Source organism: Bubalus bubalis, chromosome 9, assembly GCF_019923935.1.
Source record: "Bubalus bubalis isolate 160015118507 breed Murrah chromosome 9, NDDB_SH_1, whole genome shotgun sequence".
In the NCBI taxonomy this organism is placed as follows: Eukaryota; Metazoa; Chordata; class Mammalia; order Artiodactyla; family Bovidae; genus Bubalus; species Bubalus bubalis.
The window spans coordinates 102848567-102858140 of NC_059165.1; the positions used below are offsets into that span (position 1 = coordinate 102848567).

The 9574-nt window shown below is 38.5% G+C and overlaps 1 non-coding gene across 1 annotated transcript; it reads left to right on the forward strand.

The window, feature by feature from the left end:
- The first annotated feature begins 8891 nt into the window (after positions 1–8891).
- Positions 8892–8963, forward strand: TRNAM-CAU. The gene has a single exon. It is a non-coding gene; the product is annotated as a tRNA-Met (tRNA).
- Positions 8964–9574: the final 611 nt, after the last annotated feature.

Sequence of the window (9574 nt, forward strand, 5' to 3'; positions counted from 1 at the left end):
CGCTAGGCTCCTCTATATGGAATTTTCTAGGCAAGAATACTGGAGTTAGTTGCTGTTTTCTACTCCAGGGGATCTTCCAGACCCTGGGATCCATCCCATGTGTCTTGCGTCTCCTGCACTGGCAGCCAGATTCACTGTGATATATCGTTACATACCCGTAAGAATGGCTGGGGAGAAACTGACACCTTCAGGTGACAGTGAGTATGGGGAACAACCAGAACGCTCAGACATTAATGATAAGAATTTTCAATGACATGGACACCTATGGAAAATGGTATAGAGGTTCCTCAAAAAATTAAAAATAAAGCTACCATATGGTTCAGCAAAATTGAAATCAGGATTTCCTAGAAATATCTGCATTCTGATCTTCATTGCAGCATTACTCACAATATCAGTGGATGAATGGATAATAAACAATGGAATATAATTCAGCCAGGAGAAAGAAGGAAAATCTGTTTGTGACGACATGGTTGAAACTCGGCAGCCTTATGCCAAGTGAGATAAGTTAGAGAAAGACAAATATAGCTAGCCTTCCGTATCTGGGGATTCTGCATTTGCAGATTCAGCCAATCCCAATCCAAAAAGGTTCAGGGGGAGGAGGGGAAGTTCAAAAAGTTCCAAAAAGCAGAACTTGAATCTGCTGTGCACCAGCAAATATTTACATATTGTTTACATTGTGTTAGGCATCAAAGGGGCTTCCCTGGCAGCTCAGTGGTAAAGAACCAGCCTACTAATGCTGGAGACAAGGATTCAACCCCTGGGTTGGGATGGTCCCCTGGAGTAGGAAATGGAAATCCACTCCAGTATTCTCGCCTGGAGGATCCCATGGACAGAGGAGCCTGGTGGGCTACAGTCCATGGGGTCACAAAAGAGTTGGACATGACTCAGCAACTAAACAACAACAACAAGAAGAAGGCATTATAAGGAGGGCTTTCCTGGTGGCTCAGAGGATAAAGCGTCTGCCTGCAATGCAGGAGACCCAGGTTCGATCCTTGGGTTGGGAAGATGCCCTGGAGAAGGAAATGGCAACCCACTCCAGTATTCTTGCCTGGAGAATCCCATGGACAGAGGAGCCTGGCGGGCTACAGTCCACGGGGTTGCAAAGAGTCGGAAACGACTGAGCAACTTCACTCACTCACTCAGAGATAATTTCAAGTATACAGGAGGTTATGTGTGAGTTATATGCAAATACTACACCATTTTACATCAAGGGCTTGAGCATGCCCAGATTTGGATGTCACAAGGAGTCTTGGAACCAATCCCTCCATTCCCCGCGCCACCCCCCACCCCTCGCCAAGTACTGAGGGATAATTGTAGTATGATAATACTTATATGTATTATAAATCTAAAAAAATCTAAAAAAGACAAGCTCAAGGAAACTATGAGTAGAGTAGTGGTAACCGGGAGTTTGAGAAATGAAGAGATACTGATCAAAGGATGCAACCTTTCAGTTATAAGTTAGCTAGTCTGGGGATATAATGTATAGTATGGTGACTACATGGTACTGAGTCACAAGCTTGAATGTCCCTGAGAGAGGGGATCTTAAATATTCTGGTCAGAAAAAAATAAATGTAAGTATGTGATGGGGTAAGAGGTAGTAACTAACATCATGTGGTCATCACTTTAAAGTTATATATCTATTATATCACTGTGTTGTACAGCTTAAAGTGACAAAATGTTATGTGTCAATTATATCATAATAAGGCTGGGAATTTTAGTTAAAATTTTTATTTATTTTTTAATATAAATTTATTTATTTTAATTGGATGCTAATTACTTTACAATATTGTATTGGTTTTGCCATACATTGACATGAATCTGCCATGGGTGTACATGTGTTCCCCATCCTGAACCCCTCTCCCACCTCCCTCCCCATCCCATCCCTCTGAGTCATCCCAGTGCACCAGCCCCGAGCACCCTGTATCATGCATCAAACCTGGACTGGGGACTCATTTCATATATGATATTATACATGTTTCAATGCCATTCTCCCAAATCATCCCACCCTTGCTCTCTCCCACAGAGTCCAAAAGACTTTTCTATACATCTGTGTCTCTTTTGCTCTCTCGCATACAGGGTTATCATTACCATCTTTCTAAATTCCATATATATGCATCAGTATACTGTATTGGTGTTTTTCTTTATGGCTTACTTCACTCTGTATAATAGGCTCCAGTTTCATCCACCTCATTAGAACTGATTCAAATGTATTCTTTTTAATGGCTGAGTAATACTCCATTGTGTATATGTACCACAGCTTTCTTATCCATTCGTCTGCTGAGGGACATCTAGGTTGCTTCCATGTCCTGGCTATTATGAACAGTGCTGTGATGAATATTGGGGTACACGTGTCTCTTTCCCTTCTGGTTTCCTCGGTGTGTATGCCCAGCAGTGGGATTGCTGGGTCATATGGCAGTTTTTTTTTTTTTTAAATTTTATTTTCTTTTTAAACTTTACATAATTGTATTAGTTTTGCCAAATATCAAAATGAATCCACCACAGGTATGCATGTGTGCCCCACCCTGAACCCTCCTCCATCCTCCCTCCCCATACCATCCCTCTGGGTCGTCCCAGTGCACTAGCCCCAAGCATCCAGTATTGTGCATTGAACCTGTACTGGCAACTCGACTCTTCTCCATAGTGGCTGTACCAGTTTGCATTCCCACCAACAGTGTAAGAGGGTTTGCTTCTCTTCACACCCTTTCCAGCATTTATTGCTTGTAGACTTTTGGATAACAGCCATTCTGACTGGCGTGAAATGGTACCTCATTGTGGTTTTGATTTGCATTTCTCTGATGCAAATAATGAGTGATAATGAGTGATGTTGAGCATCTTTTCATGTGTTTGTTAGCCATCTGTATGTCTTCTTTGGAGAAACGTCTATTTAGTTCTTTGGCCCATTTTTTGATTGGGTCGTTTATTTTTCTGGAGTTGAGCTGCAGGAGTTGCTTGTATATTTTTGAGATTAATTCTTTGTCAGTTGCTTCATTTGCTATTATTTTCTCCCATTCTGAAGTCTGTCTTTTCACCTTACTTATGATTTCCTTCATTGTGCAGAAGCTTTTATTTTTAATTAGATCCAATTTGTTTATTTTTGCTTTTATTTCCAATATTCCAGAAGGTGGGTCATAGAGGATCCTGCTGTGATTTATGTCGGAGAGTGTTTTGCCTATGTTCTCCTCTAGGAATTTTATAGTTTCTGGTCTTATGTTTAGATCTTTAATCCAGTTTGAGTTTATTTTTGTGTATGGTGTTAGAAAGTGTTCTAGTTTCATTCTTTTACAAGTGGTTGACCAGTTTTCCCAGCACCACTTGTTAAAGAGATTGTCTTTTCTCCATTGTATATTCTTGCCTCCTTTGTCAAAGATAAGGTGTCCATAGGTGTGTGGATTTATCTCTGGGCTTTCTATTTTGTTCCATTGATCTATATTTCTGTCTTTGTTCCAGCACCATACTGTCTTGATGACTGTGGCTTTGTAGTAGAGCCTGAGGTCAGGCAGGTTGATTCCTCCAGTTCCATTCTTCTTTCTCAAGATCACTTTGGCTATTCGAGGTTTTTTGTATTTCCATACAAACTGTGAAATTATTTGTTCTAGTTCTCTGAAAAATACTATTGTTAGCTTGATAGGCATTGCTTTGAATCTATAGATTGCTTTGGGTAGTGTATTCATTTTCACTATATTGATTCTACCAATCCATGAACACAGTATATTTCTCCATCTATTAGTGCCCTCTTTGATTTTTTTCACCAGTGTTTTATAGTTTTCTATGTATAGGTCTTTTGTTTCTTTAGGTAGATTTATTCCTAAGTATTTTATTCTTTTTGTTGCAATGGTGAATGGAATTGTTTCCTTAATTTCTCTTTCTGTTTTCTCTTTGTTAGTGTATAGGAATGCAAGGGATTTCTCCATGTTAATTTTATATCCTGCAACTTTACTATATTCATTGGTTAGCTCTAGTAACTTTCTGGTGGAGTCTTTAGGGTTTTCTATGAAGAGGATCATGTCATCTGCCAACAGTGAGAGTTTTGCTTCTTCTTTTCCTATTTGGATTCCTTTTATTTCCTTTTCTGCTCTGATTGCTGTGGCCAAAGCTTCCAAAACTATTTTGAGTAGTAGTGGTGAGAGTGGGCATCCTTGTCTTGTTCCTGACTTTAAGGGAAATGCTTTCAATTTTTCACCATTGAGGATACTGTTTGCTGTGGGTTTGTCATATATAGCTTTTATTATGTTGAGGTATGTTCCTTCTATTCCTGCTTTCTGGAGGGTCTTTACTATAAATGGATGTTGAATTTTGTCAAAGGCTTTCTCTGTATCTATTGAGATAGTCATATGGTTTTTATTTTTCAATTTGTTAATGTGGTGTATTACATTGATTGATTTGCGGATATTGAAGAATCCTTGAATCCCTGGGATAAAGCCCACTTGGTCATGATGTATGATCTTTTTAATGTGTTGTTGGATTCTGTTTGCTAGGATTTGGTTAAGGATTTTTGCATCTATGTTCATCAGTGATATTGGCCTGTAGTTTTCTTTTTTTGTAGCATCTTTGTCTGGTTTTGATATTAGGGTGATGGTGGCCTCATAGAATGAGTTTGGAAGTTTACCTTCCTCTGCAATTTTCTGGAAGAGTTTGAGCAGGATAGGTGTTAGCTCTTCTCTAAATTTTTGGTAGAATTCAGCTGTGAAGCTCTCTGGTCCTGGGCTTTTGTTTGCTGGAAGATTTCTGATTACAGTTTAGATTTCTGTGCTTGTGATGGGTTGTTAAGATTTTCTATTTCTTCCTGGTTCAATTTTGGAAAATTATTTTAAATGGTGCACTTTGAAATATAGTTTGGCTGTTTCATCTAATGTTAAACATACACATATAATATGACCCCGCCATCCCACTCCAAGACCAATGAACACTTATACACAAATATCCACAGTAGCTTTATTTATAATAGGACAAAATTGAAAACAACCCACATGTTTTCCAACTGTGGAAGAAAATGTGGCTCATCATACTATGCAATATTACTTAGCAATAAAATACCAAAGTACTGAATAATGCAACATGAATGAATCATAAATGCATTGTTAAGTGAAAGATGGCAGATGATAAGGATGGAGAATAGGTCACTGTTTGGCAGGAGTTGGGATGAAAATGTTTTGATTATCAAGGGTGACTGTGGTAGTCGTGGTTACACCACTCTAGACACTTAGAAACTTAGTACACCAAATAGAGCAATCTTTACTTTTTATAGATTTGATAAACTTACATACTTGTTTAAGATGAGGCTGAAGGTATTAAGCACATATATTATCGGCATAAATATATTATGAAATGACATACAAAAAGTAAGAGAGTGAAAGTGGCTCAAATGTGTCCAACTATTTGTGACCCCATGGACTATGCAATCCATGGAATTCTCCAGGCCAGAATACTGGAGTGGGTAGCCTTTCCCTTCTCCATCGGATCTTCCCAACCCAGGGATTGAACTCAGGTCTCCTACATTGCAGGCAGATTCTTTACCAGCTGAGCCACAAGGGAAGCCCTATACAAAAAGTAAAGCATTTACCTAAAGATGAAAATAAAGGGAAAATGAAGTACATATGGAGAAGCAATGCTTTTCACTGAACATCTTATTTTCTACATGAGTGAATGTATTCTCTGTCAAAAATATTACATTTAAAAAGTTAAGCATCACTCTTCAAAGAGTCTCATCTACTAAACCGTGAGGGGGTCTCCACTGATCTAATGCACTTGGGACTGAGCTACATCTTGAAAATTATTTCCTTGGGAGATGAGGCAAGACCTTTGAAGCCAAGCTAACCAAACTTACATCCACTCCACCACTCATCAACTAATTGACCTTGAGCAAGTGAGTTAATCACTCCAATCTTAAAGACTGAGGTGAGGATGAAATCAGGGTTTATCTGGGGAATCTGAAGTGTTCTCACCTTCTCCCTTCCAGTGATCTACTTCTGTTAATAGGACCAAAAGCATCAAGGTCTGTGGAGTCATCAAGTCTTATGTGTTGTATGAAAAGTGTTTAATACACCCACATCTTACATGAATGCATGTAAGATGCTACTGCTATAGAAATAAAATTTCTGCACCAAAGGTTATGTGATTAAGAGTAACTCAATAAGTAATTGATAATGATATCTCCAATTGTCAAGGTACATAAAGAGATTATTTTTTGTAAGGTGAAGACAAACTAAATTGTTTTCTATCATAATATCATTTATGAAAATAAAGAGTGCATTGAAGACTTAACACTTAAAGATTTTAAAGATCTTCAAGATGATGATTGCACATTGTGGAGGGATATTCCCGATTTTCATTTAATGCAAAAGTCTAGATTAATGATATATTTATTATTTAATGAAAAATCCAGATTAACAAGAAAAATATAAGATAAAATAGCATTTTTTGTTGAGGTAAAACTCCCATAAAATAAAATTTATTCAATTACAGGGCTTCCCTGATAGCTCAGTTGGTAAAGAATCCGCCTGCAGTGCAGGAGACCCTGGTTCAATTCCTGGGTTGGGAAGATCCACTGGAGAAGCAATAGGCTACCCACTCCAGTATTCTTGGACTTCCTTTTGATAATGCAGTTGGTAAAGAATCTGCCTTTACCACCTGAGAATTCCATGGACTGTACAGTCCATGTGGAGTCCATTGTGGAGGGATGTTCATGATATATTGTTTAATGAAAAATCCAGATTAACAAGAAAAATGTAAAATAAAATAGCATTTTTTTATTGAGGTAAAAGTCACATAAAATAAAATTTATTCAATTATAGAATTCATAACATTAAAAAATGTTCAATTTCATGCATCTAGTACATTCACTGTGTTGTGAACCACCGTCTCTCCTCTATCTAGCTCCAAGATATTTCTATCACCTGAAGAGGAGACCTGTACCCATTAGCAGTCACCATCTGTTTTGTCCCCCAGCTCCTAGATCTATCTATATGGATTTGCTTATTCTGCACATTTCATATCAATAGAATCATACAATATGTGACCTTTTGTGTCCAGTTCCTTTCTTTTATCATAATGTTTTCAAAGTTCATTCATATTGAAGCATGTGTCAGCGCTTCACTCCTTAAAAAAAATTTTTTTTGGCCATGCAACATGGTATGTGGGATCTTAGTTCCCTAACCAGAGATTGAACCTGCGCCTCTTGTATTGGAAGTGCAGAGTCTTAACCACTGGCCTGCAGGGAACTCTTCTATTTCATTTCTTTTTATGACCCAATAAAATGTTTTGTTCTGCTTCATTGACTATGCTAAAACCTTTGACTGTGTGGATCACAACAAACTATGGAAAATTCTTAAAGAGGTGGGAGTATCAGGTCACCTCACCTGACTCCTGAGAATTCTGTATGTGGGCTAAGAAGCAACAATTAGAACCGGACATGGAATAATGGACTGGTTCAAAATTGGGAAAGGAATACGGTAAGGCTGTATATTGTCACCCTGCTTATTTAACTCATATGCAAAGTACATCATGTGAAATGCTAGGCTGGATGAATCACAAGCTGGAATCAAGATTGTCAGGAGAAATGTCAACAACCTGAGATATGTAGATGATATCACTCAAATAGCAGAAAGCAAAAAGCTTCTTGATGAGAGTGAAAGAGTAGAGTGAAAAAGCTGGCTTAAAACTCAACATTAGAAAAATTAAGATCATGACATCTGGTTCCATCACTTCATGGCAAATAGAAGGAGGAAAAGTGGAAGCAGTGACAGATTTTATTTTCTTGGGCTTAAAAATCACTGCAGATGGTAACTACAGCCGTGAAATTAAAAGACACTTGCTCCTTGGGAAGAAAAGCTGTGACAAACCTAGACAGCACGTTAAAAAGCAGGGACATTGCTTTACTGACAAGGGTCTGTACTGTCAAAGCTATGCTTTATTCAGTAGTCATGTATGGCTGTGAGAGTTGGACCATAAAGAAGGCTGAATGCTGAAGAATTGATGCTTTTGAATTGTGGTGCTGGAGAAGACCCTTGAGAATCTCTTGGACAGCAAGGAGATCAAACCAGTCAATCCTAAAGGAAATCAACCCTTGACATTCATTGAAAGGACTGATACTGAAACTGAATTTCAAATACTCTGACCATCCGATGAGAAGAGCTGACTCATTGAAAAAGACCCTAATGCTGGGAAAGACTGAGGGCAGGAGGAGAAGGGGGTGGCAGAGGATGAGATGTTTGGATGGCATCATTGATGCAATGGACATGAATTCAAGCTAACTCCAGGAGACAATGGAGGACAGAGGAGTCTGGGGTGCTGCAGTCCATGTGGTTGCAAAGAGTTGGATATGACTTAGTAATTAAACAACAACATTTCTTGTTATGGATATAACTTATTTTATTTATTCACTCATCTGTTAATGGATATTCAAATTGTTTCCCAAATATTCAACTTTAGGCAACTGTGGATGTGCCACTACTGAAGGGCTGTATACAACTTTTTGAAAACTTCTGATTTCAATTCTTTTGGATACATGCCCAGGCATAGGATGGTATGGTCACAGAGCAATTTTAGGCTTAATTTGTTGAGAAAATACCAAGCTGTTTCATTAGTGGCTGCACTCTTACATTCACAACAGCAATATATTAGGGTTCCAATTACCGCTGCATCCTCACCTACACTTGTGATCTTCCATTTTTATGATTTTGTTATCCTAGTGGGTGTGAAATGATATCACCTTGTGGCATTGACTTGCATTTCCCTAATGACTCATGATGTTCAGTATCTTTCAGTATCTTACTGCTTTTAGCCCTTAAAATAAAAATTTAAAAGGGAGATTATATGTAAATGTAATACATTCAGAAGTAAAGTCAAATTTTTACTGTTAAAGACTATATAGAAATTTAAAGTTAAAAAGTCAGAGCAGAGTGGCGCAGCGGAAGCGTGCTGGGCCCATAACCCAGAGGTCGATGGATCGAAACCATCCTCTGCTAAAGATTTTGTAGATTCTTGAGTACACGTGGCCTCTGAGAACGTGTATTTCATAGGCTTCTCTGGTGGCTCAGTCAGTAAAGAATCTGCCTGCAATGTGTGAGAGGTTCAATCCCTGGGTCAGTAAGATCCCCTGGAGAAGGGAACAGCTACCCACTCCAGTAGTCTTGCTAGGAGAATTTCATGGGCAGAGGAGCATGGCAGGCTGCAGTTCATGGAGTCGCAAAGAGCTGGGTGTGACTGATACTTTCACTTTAAAATTTGGCAGTATATGTGAGAGAATATGAAGTTATTACTTTGGCATGTTTGGATTATAGATATGATTTTTATTTCTTACTTTTTCTTCACTGTGGTTTTTTCTATGACAAGGTATAATTTGTGGGAAAAGAAAAACATTAATAAATATTTACTTATTTATCTGCCTGTTCTGGGTCTTGGTCGCAGCATGCAGAATCTTTATTTACAGAATGCAAACTCTTAGTTGCAGCATGTGGAATATCGTTGGTGGGCCAGATATTGAAGCTGGGCTACCTGCATTTCGAGCTCTGGGTCTAAGCTACTGGACCACCAGGGCAGTTCCTCCCACTTTTCTGTTTTGTTTTTAGAGAAAAAC